The sequence below is a fragment of the Cucumis melo genome, chromosome 5, assembly GCF_025177605.1.
Source record: "Cucumis melo cultivar AY chromosome 5, USDA_Cmelo_AY_1.0, whole genome shotgun sequence".
Classification (NCBI taxonomy): domain Eukaryota; kingdom Viridiplantae; phylum Streptophyta; class Magnoliopsida; order Cucurbitales; family Cucurbitaceae; genus Cucumis; species Cucumis melo.
This window is the reverse complement of record NC_066861.1, coordinates 14,958,605-14,976,990: the sequence shown is the minus strand read 5'-3', so window position 1 is coordinate 14,976,990 and position 18,386 is coordinate 14,958,605. Positions and strand designations below refer to the sequence as shown.

Genomic DNA, 18,386 nt, shown 5'->3' with positions numbered 1-18,386 from the left:
ATAGTGTTGTTTGGTTGAAACTCTAAACTTCATATAAGATTGTTGAACAGGTTGTCCATTGGTTGGGTAAACCTGAAGATGTTTTACAAAAGATTTAAATTATTGATTTCAAGTTAGGCTTTTCTTTCCGCATTTTATGTCTAAGTTTAAGGAAAAAGAGATAAATTAAAGTTATAGGTTAAGCAGGGTTGACAGGTCTTATTAGAAGAAGAACGACCACTACAAGAAAATTGACCTATTATGATAGTTCATTCCATCCTAAATTGAAAGGAGGTAAGAACAAAATGTCATAAAAAGTCAAAATACGCGTTTTTTGGTCGGAAAATATGAAATTTTTTGGATTTGAAGAATTTAGGACAGTTTTTAAGTATCATAAATCTATGACAATTTTTAAATGTCATTAAATATAAATAATAAAGTAATAAATATTTATTTTAAATCAAACAAAAAGAAAGAAAGAAAAGAGAAGGGTACTAAACCTCTTGCCCTATTTTTTCTTCTGCACAAAACATTTATCCCTAAAACCTTCTACACTATTTTCTTTCGCCCAAGGAAGAACGGGTACAACGTTTTGTTCTTCTTCTTTATCACTCTGCCTTTTTTGTTGATTGGTTTGCAGTGGCCACTATTGGTGAGGATTGGACTGAGGAATTGGAAAAGAAAGACGGTGCCGATGGGGAGGAGACGGATTAGGTTTCTGATGCCGGTAAGGGTTTTTTCAGTGGCAGAGGCAACCATGAATTGAAATGGGTAGGATTTGATTGATTTTAGTGTGATTGTTGTTGATTTTTGTTTTGATTTAGGCATTTGGATGTGATAGAAGAAGAAATTTAGGGCCTGTTTGGTAACGTTCTTGTTTCCTGTTTCTTGTTTCTGTTTCCATTTTTTAAGAAACAGAAGTGTTTGATAACGTTTCTTGTTTCTCGTTTTCAAAAAAAGTAGAAACGTTTCTCATTTTATAAAGAATTATTGGGAACAAAAAAAAGTAGTTTCTTCTGTTCCGTTTCTCAATTGCTTTTATTGGTTTCCTTTTTCTCAATTTATTTCTATTTGTTTCCTTTTCCTTTTTCTCAATTATTTTTTTTCCTTTCATTTTTCTCAATTATTTTTATCGGCTTTTTTCTTTTTCTCAATTATTTTTATTGGTTTCCTTTTCATTTTTCTCAATTATTTTTATTTCTTTTATTTTCCTTTTTCTCAATTATTTTTATTGGTTCATTTTTCTTTTTTCAATTATTTTTATTGGTTTCCTTTTCCTTTTATCTCCATCGTCTTCTCCAAATAATCATCCTCTTCCTCTTTTACTCATCGTTTTTCTTTGCACACTGTCTTCCTCTTCACCTCTCATCGTCTTTCTCGACAACCCGAACTCTTCCTCTTCGTCGGATCCATAGTTTTTGCCTGATTGTTCCTCTTCGTCGGATCCATAGTTTTCATCTTTCTCTTTGTGCAAATCTGGATTTTCGTTGTGGGTTTTTCTCTAAAGCATCATAGGTTAAGAGTTAAAGGTTAAATTTTGTTTTGTTTCTTTCAATTCTGAATATTGAAGACATAATAACTTACTTTAAAATTAATATTAAATTCTAGATGTCACGAAATAACGATGAGATTGTAGAAATTGATGGATTAAAAAGAGAAATTGCCTGAGTAAGAGATGATATTGCCAATCAAATTTGGTAACATTTGAAGGATAAATATAATTTTATGTTTATGTTATTATTTTTATTCGTGCATTGATACTTCTTCGTATTAAATGAATAAACTTTTGATAATTTTATTTGTTATGTTTGATGGATAGACCTATATTTTTGTTTAATGTTTAATTGAAGTAGATGTGAAAAATAAAAAATAAATCTAGAAGAAAATCAATAAACAAGAAACAGTTATCGAACACTTTTTTTGTTTATGTTTCTTTTTTTTTTCAAGAAACAAAAAATAGAAACAGTTATCAAACGCATTACTGTTTCTTGTTCTAAAAAAAGAAGAAACAGGAAACAGGGAACAAGGAACAAGAAACAAGAAACAGAAAATAGAAACGTTACCAAACGGGCCCTTAGAGAATTTAAATAAAAGAAAGTTAGGGAGATTTGTTATTCAATGGGTTTGGAATTGGAATTTGCTTATACGCAAATGAATAAAGATTGAAGAAGACGGTGGTGCTTTGGTTTGCTTTTACTTTAAAATAATTTAGGCATTTCTATGGTTTTGCCTTTCAACTAGGAAATTGATAAAAAGTATGGCTAGGTAAAATATTTTATATGTTTCAGATTGAAATTTTATTCATATTCATCTAATGAAGGTTGATTTCTTTTTGTGAGACTTCTTTAATTGATTTTGTCTTTTTGATAAGCTTTCCTGTTGTTCTTCATATTACTGCTTGATTGTTTGTCTTGATATTTTGGTTGTGGATTTTCAAGGAGCTATGAATGGAAGCGATGAAGTGAATAAAATGGATTTTAAGTTTTCTTATGAAGAGAAAGGAAGTTAGTGTTAGAGCTCAACAGTTGGAATGAAATTGGCTTATTCAATGACAATAGAAGCTGGAATTCCATTAATTATGGACACAAATATTGTAATATCAAGGGAGATTTCAGATTCTTATACATGGGGACAAACCAATAAGAAATCAACTGATAAAACATCTTCATATTCACTTAAAGTACATCCAAGAATTTCAGTCAAAGTGAGTGCCATGCTAACCAAAGGATATTGTGATGTTCCATTCTCATATACTTAACGTGATCTTCTTGTCAATGGACAAACAAGAACTACAGAACATGATTATGGTTTTCACAGGACTCAATTGCTACAATATGGAGAGAAATCTGGTAATGAGTCTTGGAAAGGACTTTCTTAGAGAATGGTAAGTTCCTTTTCTTTGTCTCTAAACCTATTATTATATTATTTATTTTGAAGTCTTGGAAAGAACTTTCTTGTGGATGACCAAGAGTGCCCTGTAGATGTTTACGTGATAGAATTAAGAGGGTCTGTAGGTAACTTAATTGTTACATTGGAATGTAATTTGTAACGCATGAACCGTATAAAACTGTTAAGTTAATAAAGAGAAGTAGTTATGTACTTCGCTATTTTATTATTATTCATTTGAGTTGTCACCTAGGAGTTAAAGTTGAGTTGTGTTATGTAAAAGTACTAGTCGACAGAGTAAAGTCCAAAGGTTGTAAAATTTTTGCTAAAGTCTAAGTTGAGGCAAAGGCTTCACGAGAAACAAATTTAGTAAGATGTTCCGCTTACTAGGCGTTCAACGTGTCATTTCTTAGAGAGGTGTGCGATGAGTGTCTAGACGATACGACCCCATCTGGTCGCAAAAAGTTGCATTTAGGATAGGGCATGACAAAGATTTTTTGATATATGTAACTACAGGTGTAAGGTAAAAATAATGAGAACTGACTAATTTATGCAAAAACAATGAGCACTAATTGATTTATGCAACTTCAGGTGCATTGAATCAAAATTGGGTTTAAGAAGTAATTAACTATTATACATAACTTTCATAAACTTTGTCATAAGTAAATTTAATCAAATATATATAATCACCATATAAAAAAAAAATAAGACTGACAAAATTTATATAAGAATAATCTAACTGTTTAACAATCAAATAAGTTTCGATACAAGCATGACAAACAAATAAAATCAAAGACAATATTGAATATTTATTCTCATATTTGAAAAATAATATTAACATTATATAATCTTAACGTATATAAAAGATAAATATTACTACAATATTTGTCAAGAAAAATGCAATCCAATTAAGAAAACAACTATCCTAATTTAATTTTTTATATATATAACAAGTATATTCTAATATATATATAAAACATAAATTAATTAGAAAAATATCTCAATTAAATATTTCAAATATAAGATTAAATTTAAAAATATTATGCAGTAATTTATGATTTATGATAGATTATAATCTAACTGCATGACATTTTGCATGCAACAATTTTAAACATATACCACATACATAAATTGATAGTTCCACAAGATTGAAATTTTAAATTACATCGATTAAAATTTAGATAACACAACTTTTTATTAGTATTATTATTATTTACTCAAAATTAAATAGCAACCTTGAAAAAGAAGTATCCTCAACAAATACAAGAATTGTTTATGGCCTAAAATAGTAAATATATATATATACTTCAAATAGAATTTAAGTTTGATTATATACTTATCCAACACATATATGTCACGATCTACATATTTCATGCACCCAAAATTTAACATAAAAAATTTTACCATAAAATGTTATACATAATAACTTGAAACCAATAGGTTGTTTTTTATTAACGTTGAACTAAATGCAATTGCAAATTTTTTCTATTTAGTTATTCTACCAAAGTGAGGATAAAATGCATGTTAATTTTGTCGAACACATGAGAATATGAGTAAATATTGGATGAAACATTTGTAAAAAGAAAAAATATATTATTTTATTCTCCAAAGCATTCTCACATTGATTATTTTGGAATGTGAAGACTCCTTCATATACCTATTGATTGACCAATGGATTTAGGCCCTTAAAGCGTCTGAGTTTTGGAAGGAGAGAGAAGATATGCAAATGAGTATATTCTACATCTCCACACCCATTGCTGTTGGATGGGCTAAAATAATATATATACTTTTACTAAAATTTCTTTTAATTTTCTCAAACGTTTTTAAGAATTGTGAAATGTTTTACCGTTAAGAATTTAATTCTGATTAATGCGAATTCATCTTTCATTTGAGACGCACAACAAAAAGTTCATTCTTCTTTTCTGTTTCTCTTTTGCTATTTTGAGCAATTATGTCAACTTTAAGTGATTTATTGATTACCAGTTGGTTTCCGTGCAAAATCAACTGAAGGGTGAGGCCGTTTTATCCTGGGGACGACGAGGCGACAATCTGTTTGTACAATTCAGAGCAGAGCCGCAAAACGTCTTAAAAAGAGCATGTTCCGTGACTCAGCTGTATACAAATCTCTTTCTATTTTGCAACTTTTAGTTCGTGAACCGATCCATCCTGCCATTGTTGATTTGCCTTTTCCATACCAGTTTGCTGAATCTGAACGTATTGTTTATTGGAACACCGAAGTGCAACAACATTAAAGTTTCCCAATTTGATCAAATCATTTTTAAAAGTAATAACAAATATACCTTAGTAAACAATTTCACAATTCAAATATATTGCATACTTGGTTAAAATAAAGTATTCAACTTCTTTCAACTTTATGTTTAAATTCAAGAAAAATGAATGATGAATATACCAAATACATATATATACAACAACATGATCACCAAAATTAAAATACTCACTGTATTTGAACGAAATTCTAAATACCTCAAATATTATGGAGAAAAATCTGCAGGCCTTTTGTAACGACCCAACTCCTTATACTAAGTCGAAGCCATTACTAATTAAAAGGGATAAATAAATTTGTAAAGTTTTAAAAAAAAAATAGAATATGACCAAACCTCAAATTTTCATTTAAAAACATAAACAAGGAAAATTTGAATAAGTATAAAATAAAGTCCTAACTCGGAACCTATCTAGTTTTAAAGAAATAAAATAACCAATAAAGAATGAATTAGAAATACAATACTAAAATCTGAATTTTGACATAAGCGGAAGCAAGCGTATCCCTATGGCTCGTCACGATCACTTATGGTCACTTGTCAGCTTGCCCTTGTTCTTACCTCTACCTCTGTCTGAAAAAAAAAAAGAAATGGAAAGAGTAAGCATAAAAATACTCAGTAAGGGACCCACTACTAGTCCCACTAGATGCCTGTTAACCCTATTATAGTCCTGAAAAGTGGTACCCCTGAACTGGCACGTCTCCGAACACGTGCAATCTGTGCCCCGGTAGGAACAAGCTGGTCTTTGGTGATTCTCAAAGGAACACCTAAGACGATCGGGTTGTGTGTGGTCCCGTTGGATCACTCACGTCATGTTTATGTCAATGTCAATATCAGACTGGTAATCCCGTCAGATTACACAGTCATAAGTGTGAGCGACCCCATCGGATCTCTCTATCATGTTCGTGTCATAATAGTGGTGATCCCGAAGGACACCCATGTGGGTACGACTCTAATAAGAAGCTAACATACACCCTACCCATAGCATGCACACAACATCTCATTAATTCACATCATAGCAAAATCATAACATGTCATATTACGTTAAATCATGTCGTAACATATCAACCCATAACGTACCAAACCCTAACATATCATATCACGTCATCCTCAACTACAAAACTATGTCGTTAGAGCGAAGGCGGTAGCATCGACATACTATTCACGCTAACTATAGAGTCAATCAGCAGGCACAATTTCAATATCAGTCTCTCTCTCTCAACAGAGTTAGGTACTTAGCTACCATTCATACGTAACCATAAATTCAAACATGCAGTCTCTTTAATGTAATTCGAAGGTATAGAAGGAGAATCTCTTACCTGGAGATTAGCTCAACGAGTTCTAATCGAAAGTCACGCTTCCCAAGCAGCGAGGTCCTAAATGTTTAGAAAACGCCAATTTTCATAACTAAATCACCAAACGAGCAAAGACCCAAAAATTTAGTTGAAATAACTTACCCTAGGTCGAGGTTCAACGATTGAGCCCTTAACTGAAGAAATCCCACGCTGCAAAACCACTTGGTCCAAGATGTTCCTTAAGGGAAATAATTTAATTTAATCCAAATTAAATTATTTAGGTTCAAAAATTAAGTCTTTGCTGGGTATGCCAAAAACCCAATCAACTTACCAAAAATAGGCTTGGCGGCTCAAAAATGGTTGGCGGCTCGACTGGGAGTAGAGAATTCGGCTCGGGCAGAGGCGCACGGCTCGGGGGATTGCGCATGGCTCTCGCGTGTGCTCGGCTAGGGGGCGGCTCGACTTCCTCGTGCGCAGCTTGCAGGGACACGCGTGCGACGCGCAGCTGGCGACTCGACTTCACGCGGACGCACGAACGGCTGGAGGCACGAAACAGCTGGAGCAACACGGCTTAGGTCTTCGGGTTTGGATAGGGGCGACGACCTGACGGGGCTGGCTTCGACCGCGACCGATGCTACCAATAGCTTGACCTGCGACGACGAGCGGCAGACTGTGACGGAGAGTAGACGGCCGACGACGGCTCCTAGTCGGAGGAGATCAGACGGAGGAAGAAAAAACGAGCGACAGTGACGGAAAGGCCTACAGTTGACGGAAACCTCGACGACGCGGGGAGGACTTTTTAGGAGAGAGTGGCTGACGCGGCTTGTTGCGGGTTTGCGACGGCCGACGGCGGCGGTGGAGTGGCGGCGACGACAGCTAGGGTTCTTCTACTAAGGTTAGGGTTTGCTTTTTTCCCTCTTTTTTTTCCAAAGAAGAAGATGATGGGTTTTATGGTGCACAGGTCCCAATAATTGGCCAAAATTATTTTTCCCTTTCCTTTTCCTTATTTTAACCCAACCAAAACCAATCTTCTCTCTCTTCACTAAATCCCACCAAATCTCCTTTTAAATTTCAAAATCAACCAATCACAACAATCCCTTTATTATTATTTTCCTTTCCAAATAAAACATCACCATTATCTTTAACCAAATAATTCAATTTTCTCTCTCCTCAACCCAATTTTCTTTATCTTCAACAAATATCTTTAATAATTTTATTATCCAAATAAAATAATTATATTGTCCTCAAAACTTAATGAATTACACAACCAAAAATATAATTAATCAAGTTTCCTCCATTATATTCAAAAATTTCAATAACCACACTTAAGATAATAAAATTAAATTTTAAATTTTTTTTAGCGTTACACCTTTAACATGAATCGGAATCAATTTTACCAAAATCTTCAAAGTAATAATGACTCGTGTGATGTATTGTCATATAGGAATCTCACGGTGCAACCCCAATGGAAGAGACCGTTGGATGTATTGTCATATATCCCTCACCCACTTACGATGAACTATTTTCCCCATTCACCTTGTTCATAGCTCATGCAAACACTCTCCGAATGGAGTCCGCTCCTATGCACAACCCAAAGTCCTGCATGAACCTTACGGTGTGAACTCTTGGGGACACTAGAGCTAAAAGTACGATACTTTTCTCCAGCTGAAGTGTTCTAAAAATGATTTTTGGGTAAATTATTCAGGATTTAATTTAGGCTAACTTAAACAAATCCTAAATCTAGGTATAACATCCAAGCATAACATTTATACTGGATTTAACCTACGATGTCTAGGTGATAAACCAATTTTATTACCTTACATCTGTCACGCATGCTCATAAAATTAGGTTAACTAGGCTCAAGAACCGATTATGATCTCCAGGTAAGAGGTGTTCCATAAACCGTCAACTTAAAAACTTCCACTCCTTAGTCATCTTATCTGACTTGTTGACAAGATCGAATCAGGTGAGCCTCTTGTAACCTAGTTTTACAAAATATCAACCTAAATCTAATTTTGGAAGATATGGTACTAACCTAAGTGAGCATGCACCTTATCTTTATTATAGATTTTAAAGTCTAATTTATTTTATAACAATTATAAAACTCTTAGACTAACCTATAATCATTCATCCAGAATAACAACAAATTAATATGGCATTTTGATTTATTTAACCTTTTAAATAAATCAATTATTGATTAATTTCATTAAATCATATTTAATAAAATTAATTCAATTAATTTTTAAATTAATCATATTAATTTAAACTTTAACAATTAATTAATCACATTAATTAATTTCCATATTAATTTCTTAACATGCATGAACTTGTTAACCTATGGTGGGATTTTAAAACTATATGTCATACAATATGCACATACAATTTTAGTAATAATTTAAATGTAAGATTAATTAAAAAACCCTAAAATAGATTGATTTTGGATCTTTAAATTAAGTTAAAACTAAATTATTACAATAATAATTTGATGGAGTACAATAGTCGTTCAAAAAAAACTTTGCAGGATCGTTGAGCAGGCAGATGACATTCACGGGCATAGGCGATTCGCATACCATACGCGATCGCCGAGCGTGTGCACGATCGTTGAACAGCAGGGTTTTAGATGAGCGATCGTTTACCAAGGTGAACGATCGTTTGGAGATGCCAGCGGCACGCATACCATATGCAATCGCTTAGCATGTATACGGTCGTTTAAGCGCTTAGCGTTATGCGTACCTTACGCTATCACTTAGCGAATGAGTGATCGTTTAAGTGGTAAACGATCGTTTAGCGCTATCATACACGTACCTTACGCAATCGCTTAGCGGATATACGATCGTTTCATATGCAAACGATGCGCATACCTTACACGATCGTTTAGAATATAAACGATGAAGTCGCCTTCAAACGATACACGCACCTTACGCGATCATTTTAGCTAGTAAGCGATGAAATTCACTGGCCCAAGCGATGCGCATACCATATGCAATCGTTGAGAGCATGAACGATAGGCTTGATTCATCTCCTTCTGAGCTTCTTAAACAGCATCATCTTCTTCTCGCTTGAATGAATTACAGCCTATACTCAACTCTAATGACTCCAATAAATTACAGACTCTTTGCAAAATAAATTAAGCCACCAACAGAGCTAATTACAAAGATTAAAGCAAATAAACAACTTAATTTAGAGCCAAAGCCAAAACTAATCTATTTTAGTTCAACCATATCAATTTATCACATAAATTGTAAGAACCCACCATATGCATATGAGTGAAGCTAAGCATACTCTGATACCACATAATGGAAAAACACTAGGGGCATGCTGCAGCGGAAGAAATAGATCATGCTTAACTCTATATGCATCTAAACGATTTAGAAACTAACATGCACATCCTATGCGATGGTCTTAAACGAGAAGCCAAAAGGGTAAATGAAGAACTTACCGTTTGTAGTTTTAGGCTTCTTCTTTAAATTCTTTTCCTTCTCTGCCTGAATATCACGAACAAGGACAACTACCAAGCTGACCTGCTATGCTCAGGACCAAGAACGGAGTTGTGGGACTCGGTTTTGTGAAGTAAAATATAGAGAGAGATGGGGAGTGTATCGTTTAGGTGTTTTTTTCCAGAGAAAACCCCATCCTTTTCTTATTCGGTAATGAGAATTTTTATATGAAATTTACATGCAATTTATTTCATATATGTTCAACACCTAATCTTTTCATTAAATCTTTAATGAAATTAGTGGCCTTTAATTCAAAATCGGCTGCCACATCGCCTACTAATATTTAGTAATTAAGAAATCAGTCAAAGGGGTATTTTAGTCATTTGACCAATTTTAGTCAAAGTCAAAGTTTGACTTTCCTTAGTCAAAAGTCAACTTTTTGACTTTTTACTAATTTTCCTGTCTTGACTAATTCTAACCTCCCGAGTATGAATCTGCATTTATTTTTCTAAAATTCAAATCATATTTGAATATAAACCCGATCAAAGTTTTGTTTCTCAAATTAAAAGTCAACAAATTGTCTTTCACAATTTTGACCGTTTCAAAACTTTTCAAGCTTTTAAATATGAATCTATATTCATATTTATTTAAATGATATTTAAACAAAGACTTAAAATTTATTTCTACCGACTTATATCTTATATATTTCGGTTTCTCTCTCTTATCTTAATTCGAACAATTCGAGTTACTTCAACATATTTGTTCTTAGTTGAATCCATATGAGCTAGTAGAGGAACCTAATGGACCTATAGATCATGGGCTCCAACCAAGTTTAATCAACATTCGTTAACTAAAGAGTTATCCACTAAAGACTCTTAGTTGCACTCCCTTCACTATGATATATTTCTGTCCACTTGATATAACCATAATGGGTAAGTCGGTCCTTTACAGATTGTTCATAATCTTGGCTAGTCAAAATACTGTTTTACCCCCGAGATTACATCTTGCTCCTTAAGACCCACTGATCCACTATTGAACAATTGGTTTAAGGTCCAATCTATAAACCAGAATCCTTCTCGGGCCAATGAGAAGGTGGGGCCCCTTGTTCAAGACTTGGATTCAGTCCTTAAGGGAACAACCTATCTACTATCTCAGAAGTGGGTAGTATCGAATTCCAACTTGCACCCTATCTCCCTAGCTATCCACTCGATTTTACCCCTGAAATGGAAGGCTTATTGGGCCAGCGATGTTGAGCTACCCTCACCTATGCAGATCTAAGGATACTACCGAATGAATCGAAGTTCATAGTTAGCTCAGAATTAAGATCAAGTTAACTAGGTCATCATAATTGAAATAGTTAGTTTATAGTTTACGGTGTTATAACTAAAGGTGATTACTTCTTGGTTCCAGTCTTATCTAAACCATTTACATAGAATGTCCCCACTCCCATGTCTCTACATGAACGATTCAGGATTACATCGTTTGCACTAACTACGAAGCGGGTCGCATCCATAGTGTTTATCCTGAACAAGGCGCCTCAACAAACTCCCACTTGGACTAAAACTCCAAGTAAGTTAGAATTTTATAATGAGAGAATATATATGACCATAATAAACATATATAAACTAGGGCACAATCCTAATAAGTCTCCCACTTGTCCTAGTTTACAAATCACGTAGACCTAAACCATGTAAGTGGCTCTCAAACACTTTAGCCGTAAGAGCTTTTGTAAACGAATCAGCCATGTTTTGCTTGGAGGAGATTTTTGTTACTGTAACGTCTCCTCGATGTACGATTTCCCTGATAAGATGGTACTTTCATTCAATGTGCTTTCCACGTTTATGACTTCTAGGTTCTCGTGAATTTGCAACTGCACCACTGTTGTCACAATATAAGGTGATTGGCAGATGCATATTTGGAACAACTTCCAAATCTGTTAAGAACTTTTTAAGTCATACTGCTTCCTTTCCTGCTTCACAGGCAGCTACATATTCAGCTTCCATAGTGGAGTCAGCAATACAAGATTGTTTTATGCTTCTCCATACTACTACTGCTCCATTCAGAGTGAAAACTGATCCTGATGTAGACTTTCTAGCATCTTTATCAGTTTGGAAATCGAAGTTAGTGTATCCAGTAAGGTTCAGATCCTTAGAACCATACACAAGCATGTAGTCTTTTGTTCTTCTAAGATATTTTAGAATATTCTTAATGGCTGTCCAATGATCACGTCCATGATTGGACTGATATCTACTAACTATCCCCACTGAATAGCAAATGTCAGGTCTAATACATAACATTGCATACATTAAGCTCCCAATAGCAGAAGCATAAGGAATGTTACTCATATCCTCAACTTCTTGAGGTGTCTTTGGACATTGTTCTTTTGATAAATGAATTCCATATCTGTACGGCAATAGATCCTTTTTGGAATACTACATCTTATATCTTGACAATATTTTGTCTATATAAGATTTTTGAGACATGGCTAGTGTTTTGTTCTTTCGGTTTCGAACTATTTGGATACCAAGAACATATTGTGCATTTCCCAAATCTTTCATTTGGAATTGCGTAGCTAGTCATTTCTTAATATCAGTTAGATGACCTATATCATTCCCAATGAGTAGAATGTCATCTACATACAAAACTAAGAATGCTACAGTAGATTTGATGATCCTTTTGTAAACACAAGGTTCATCAACATTTTGTTCAAAACCATAAGATTTGATTGCAGTATCAAACTTTATATTCCAGGATCTAGAAGCTTGTTTTAATTAATAAATGGATTTTTGAAGCTCACAAACCTTTTGTTCTTGACCCTTTTGTATAAACCCCTCTGGTTGGACCATATAAATACTCTCCTCAAGATTACCGTTCAAAAAAACTGTCTTGACATCCATCTTCAAAATTTCATAATCATAAAAAGTGGCGATAGATAAGAGTATTCTAATCGACTTTATCATGGCAACAGGAGAGAAAGTTGCTTCATAATCTATTCCCTCCTTTTGTGTATAACCTTTTGCCACAAGTCGAGCTTTGAAAGTCTGTACTTTACCAGTTTGGTCTCGTTTTCTCTTATAGATCCATTTACAACCAATCGGTTTTATATCATTTGGTTGATCTACTAGAGTCCAGACAGAATTGGCATACATAGATTCCATTTCGAGGTCCATGGCTTTGATCAATTGGTCACAATCCACATCATTCATTGCCTGTTTAAAGGTCAATGGATCCTCTATGCCATCATCAGACATGATGGTTTGTGCTTCATTTAAACCCAAATAGCTATCAGGCTGTCGTACAACCCTCCCACTACGACGAGGCTCTCCCAACTCTTGAGAAAGATGTGTTTGACCAATATTCCTAGTTTTATCTACTACTTTAGTAGATGAACTAGGTCGAACAAGGTCTATCTATAGCATTCTTGGAAATTTCTTCTAATACTAGTTTACTACGAGTTTGATGATTTCTTATGTGGTCTTCCTCTAAGAACGTAGCATTTGTCGATACAAATACTTTATTTTCTTGAGGATCATAAAATAAACCACCTTTTGATTCTTTTAGATATCCTACAAATAGGCATAATTTTGAACGACGTTCCAGTTTTTTTATGGTTTTGTACCAACACATGTGTTGGACATCTCCAAATCCTAAAGTGACGTAAACTACCTTTACGCCCTTTCCATAGCTGATAAGGTATTTCAAAAACACTTTTAGAGAGAACGTTATTCAAAATATAGATAGTTGTTTCTAAAGCATTGTAACACCTCAAAATCTTGGAATTTAAATTTTTATCTTAGTGTAGTTATCGAATTTTGAATGTATTTGAGGAGACTTCACTAGTGATATCTTTGGTCTGCATAACTAATTAAGTTGAGGATAATAATTACCTTATTTGGAAAATGAATTTGGTAAAGTTGTTGCTTGGAAGATAAGGGAGTTTTGGTGTTTTATTTAAAGAGAGAGAGTGTGAGGATTTTGGGGAAAGAGAATAAAGTAATAAAATAAGGCAAAACAAAATAAAATAAAAAGATTTATTTTATTTAAATTGGGCATTGGGAAGTGCACCATCATCTTCACCAAGAAGGAAAAGAAAAAAAAAAGAAGAAACCCCAGCTCTAAAGCCGCCGCCGCCGCCATCACCGCCGACCACAGCCCGCCGCGCCAGCCGTCGCGTATGACTCGAAGTATGCGAAGCCGCGCAGCCTTGCCGCAAGCCATGCCTTCCGTCAAGCGTTCACCGCAGGCCAACCCGAGCCGATAGCCGAGCTGATCGCCAGCCTGATTTCTTCCGCGCGCCACCTCCATCCATCGTGCTCCAGCCAAACGCCGCCATCGTGAAGCTCCACCGGTTGCCGCTGTCTCCCTCACCTATCCCGTCGACCACCCCGAGCAAATCGTTCGTCGGACCTGCGCTGCCAGCTGCCCGAATTATGAAACCTGTGTGCCACGCTTCGTTCACGCGTGAATTCGACCCGACAGCGTCTCCGCTTCGAACCGAGCGACCCACGTTCACCCGCGTTGAGCCGCACGCATGTCACGTCGAGCCGCTCGCACGCCGCGTCTGCACCGCTAGCCGAGCCGCATCCATCCGCATTAAGCCTCACGCGCGCAGTGCCTGCGCCCAAGCCGAGCCGTGCTGCACGTTTGTTGGAGCCGAGCCGCGTCGCGTCTCCTTCCTTCCAGTCGAGCGGCCAAACCCTTTTGAGCCACCTAGCTTTTTCGGTCTTTTGCACCTATTTTGGTAAGTCAAGTGGGTTTTTTTAGCATACCCAGCCAAGACTTGAATTTTTAACCTAAGTAATTTAATTTGGATTAAATTAAATTATTTCTCTTAAGGAACACCTTGGGCCAGTTGATTTTGAAGCGATGGATTTCTTCAATAAGGGCTCAAGCGTTGCAACCTTGACCCAGGGTAAGTCATCTCCAACTACATTTTTGGGTCTTGGGTTGTTTGGTGAATTAATTATGAGAATTGACGTTATTAATCATTTAGGGCCTCGCTTCTTAGAAAGCGCATTTTCTTGCTGTTAGGACTCGTTGAGCAAATCTCCAGGTAAGAGATTTCTACTACTAGCTCTACGACTAGAATCATGAGACCGCAAGCATTCCTAGTTATGCACGTTGAGGACTAGACTGTATAATGATATGTCAATTAATGAGGGCATGATGTGACTGATGATGTGATTCGATATGATGGTATGGTATAATGTGATGACGCGGCTTGTTATGACTTTATGTTTGGATATTGTGATGAGATGTGACTTGATGATTAGACTGATATGATTACGAGATGATGCTATGTTATATGTATGCTATGGTTAGGGTACCTGTTAGCTTAACCTATTAGAGTCGTACCTACATGGGTGTCCTTCGGAATCACCACCTATGTAAGACTGCGTAGTCCGACGGGACCGCCAGTCTGGCATGGATATATATATGATTCGAGTGAATCGACGGGATCCTCGCAGCCTGATTGTCTTAGCGTTTCCTCTGGGTTCGCTACAGACCAGTATGTTCTAGGTGCTCCCTCGGGACACCGAAGACCAGATTCTGTTCCTACGAGAGCGCATGTTGCACGTGTTCGGGAACGTGCCAATTATTGGGTACTATTTTCAGGACTCTAATAGGAAGTTAACAGACACCTAGTGGGACTAGTAGTGGGTCCCTTACTGAGTATTTTATACTCACTCTTTCCATGTCACATTTTTCAGGTAGAGGCAGGGGTAAGGGCAAGGGGAAGCTGGCGGGCGACCAGAAGTGACCGTGGCGACCCATATAGATCTCAGCTTACGCTTACACCCCAGTTTAAACTTTCAGTATTTGAATTTTTATTATTATTTATTTCGTTTCTTCAAAAGTAGATAGGGCCCGAGTAGGATTTTTATATTGGTTACGTTTGCACATTACCTTTGATTTGGTTTTTCTTAGTAAATGAAATTTTGAGGTTTTGTTCGCTTTAGCCAAACTTTACAACTTTGTCTATGTTATTTATATTTAGTAATGGCTTCAACTCAGTATAAGGAGTTGGGTCGTTACAAGCATATCCTCAAAAAGAATCTGACAACTGAGCAAAACTCATCATAGAGCAAACCATGTCTAACAAAGTTCGTTTTCTTCTTTCTGATACACCGTTCTGCTGAGGCGTACTAGGTGCAGAGAGTTGTGATTGGATTCCATGCTCTATCAAATAGTCTTGGAATCGCAAGTCCATATACTCTCCACCTCCATTTGATCGAAATGTCTTTATTGTTTTACCTTATTCATTTTCAACTTCAACCTTATATTCTTTGAACATTTCAAAAGAATCAGACTTGTTCTAAATTAGGTAAACATGACCATACCTGGAATAATCATCAATGAAACTAATGAAATATTCGTATCCTCCCCGAGCCTTGACATTATTGGTCCACAAACGTCCGGATGTACGAGCTCTAAAGATGTTTTGGCTCTAAGATCTTTTCCAGTAAAAGATCTTTTGGTCAAGAATCATAAGGAGGTAAAGGGTTATCTTCTAACTGACTTAGAAGTCCACTCTTAACCAATCTCCCAATCCTATTGAGATTAATGTGACCAAGTCTTAAGTGCCATAAGAAGGTATTGGAAGAAATTTTTTGTCTTTTATTATGAGTTTCAGTTGTTCTAAACATCTCAGTATTTAAGACAAAATTTGCTCGTGTTGGTCTTAACTTATATAAGTTGTTTTCAAGTATAGCAGAACAAATGTGAATACCTTTTCTTAAAATGAACGCTTCATTAATTTCAAAAGATATTCTATACATATGTTCTAACAAGCAAGAAATAATATCAAATTCCTCTTCATTTAAGGTGCATACAAGACATTCTTGAGTATAATATATCTATCATTAAAAAACAACTTCAAATCTCCCACTGCTTTAGCCGAGACCATTTCTCCAGTTCCAACTTTGAGAGTGATCTCGCCCTCAGAAAGCCTTTTTCAAGAACTACTTTCTTAAAATAAGAAACAAATATGATTAGTGGCTCCTGAATCTAATATCCAGGTGGAATTTTCATTTTCCACTAAACATGTTTCAAGGACAAGTAAATCACATTTACCTAGTGCTTATTTCTCTGCCTTTTTCTAAGCAAGGTATTTTGGGCATTTTCTCAGTCAGTGCCCATTTTCACCACAGTGGTAACATTTACTTTTTTTTTTTTTTTGTAGTCTTCTTACCCTTGTTCTGCTTGGGAGTCTTCCCCTTTCCCTTCTTCTCAATCATTCTATTAGATTTTTTAGGGTCCAGCTTTAGATTTAGAGGACGATCCTCTTTTGAATTTTTCTTTTGTAGTAGCAACATTTGCTTCTACTTCTTTTCCTTTACCTTTGGTAAGATTTTGGAATCGTTGGAGCTCATTAAGAAGGGTTGTCAGTTAAACTTTATCTTGTTCAGGGACGCATTCGTTTGAAATGGTATGAAGCTCTTTGGAAGAGGCTCTAAGATAAAGCTAACCTGATTAGCCTCATCGATGGCACCACCATTTACCTCAGCTATATTGAAATGCATCATCATGTCCAAGACATGTTCTCTAACAGAGGTCCCCTCATTCATACGCTTAATGTAAATGTATTTGATTGCCTCGTGTCTTAGGAACCACTCTGATTGCCCAAACATTCCTTTCAAAGAATCCATAATCTCTTAAGTGTGGCTAAGGATTCATGCTTCTTTGCTAAAACATCTGACATGCTAGCAATAATGTAGACACGGGCTTTCTCATTTGCTTTTATCCATCGATCATATCCTTCCCGACTAGCTCAGTTCGCATTTGAGGTAGGGGTTTGAGGACATTCCTCAGTTAAGACAAATCTTAAATCATCAACAACTAGTATTGTATTAAGATTTGATTTCCATGTCGCATAGTTATCACAGTTAAGTTTTTCGGAAGCTAATAATTGAACTATCAAGCTATTCATGCTGAAAAACAAGCATAATTTGTTTAGAAACTATAATCTGAATAAACCAATCATTTTAGCAAAACTTTAAATAATATATCCTTTTTATTATGTTTTGCAACGATAATTCAAAGGTTCAGAATAACCTCTATCGAGGGATAGCTGATTACTCGTCTTTTGAATCAAGACAATCTAGACCAAATGCTAACTCACAAATATCTCATATTTACTTAGCATTTAGTTGTCGTTTACTTCGGTCAAGAATATACTAACTAACTTAGTAATTCTTGTAAGTGTAACCCTCCATTTTCGGTCCTCAGAGATAAGAATCATTATGCTCCTGAAGGTGGAATAAATGTAAGGCAATCATATGACAATCATATAATGCAATAAAAAATTCTTACAAATTGACAAAAAATTGAAGGTAATCATATGACAATATGGTTGTAATCAGAAATTACTTGCTTAATACTTGACAAAAGCTAAAAGGTAATGAGATTATTATCATAAACTAATTAGTAATTATAATAAATGTGTAAGGTAATCAAATAACAATGATATCATTTGCAATTAAATAACAACCGAATGGTAAATCGGTATC

The 18,386-nt window shown here is 35.4% G+C and overlaps 2 long non-coding RNA genes across 2 annotated transcripts; both read left to right on the top strand.

Annotated features, from left to right (window-relative positions):
- Positions 1–463: 463 nt before the first annotated feature.
- Positions 464–3,078, top strand: LOC103485806 (uncharacterized). The gene is made up of 2 exons (XR_001762170.2): positions 464–750; positions 2,418–3,078. It is a non-coding gene; the product is annotated as an uncharacterized LOC103485806 (long non-coding RNA).
- Positions 3,079–13,948: 10,870 nt separating this feature from the next.
- LOC127149341 (uncharacterized) lies at positions 13,949–15,738 on the top strand. The gene is made up of 3 exons (XR_007820817.1): positions 13,949–14,617; positions 14,713–14,788; positions 14,870–15,738. It is a non-coding gene; the product is annotated as an uncharacterized LOC127149341 (long non-coding RNA).
- Positions 15,739–18,386: the final 2,648 nt, after the last annotated feature.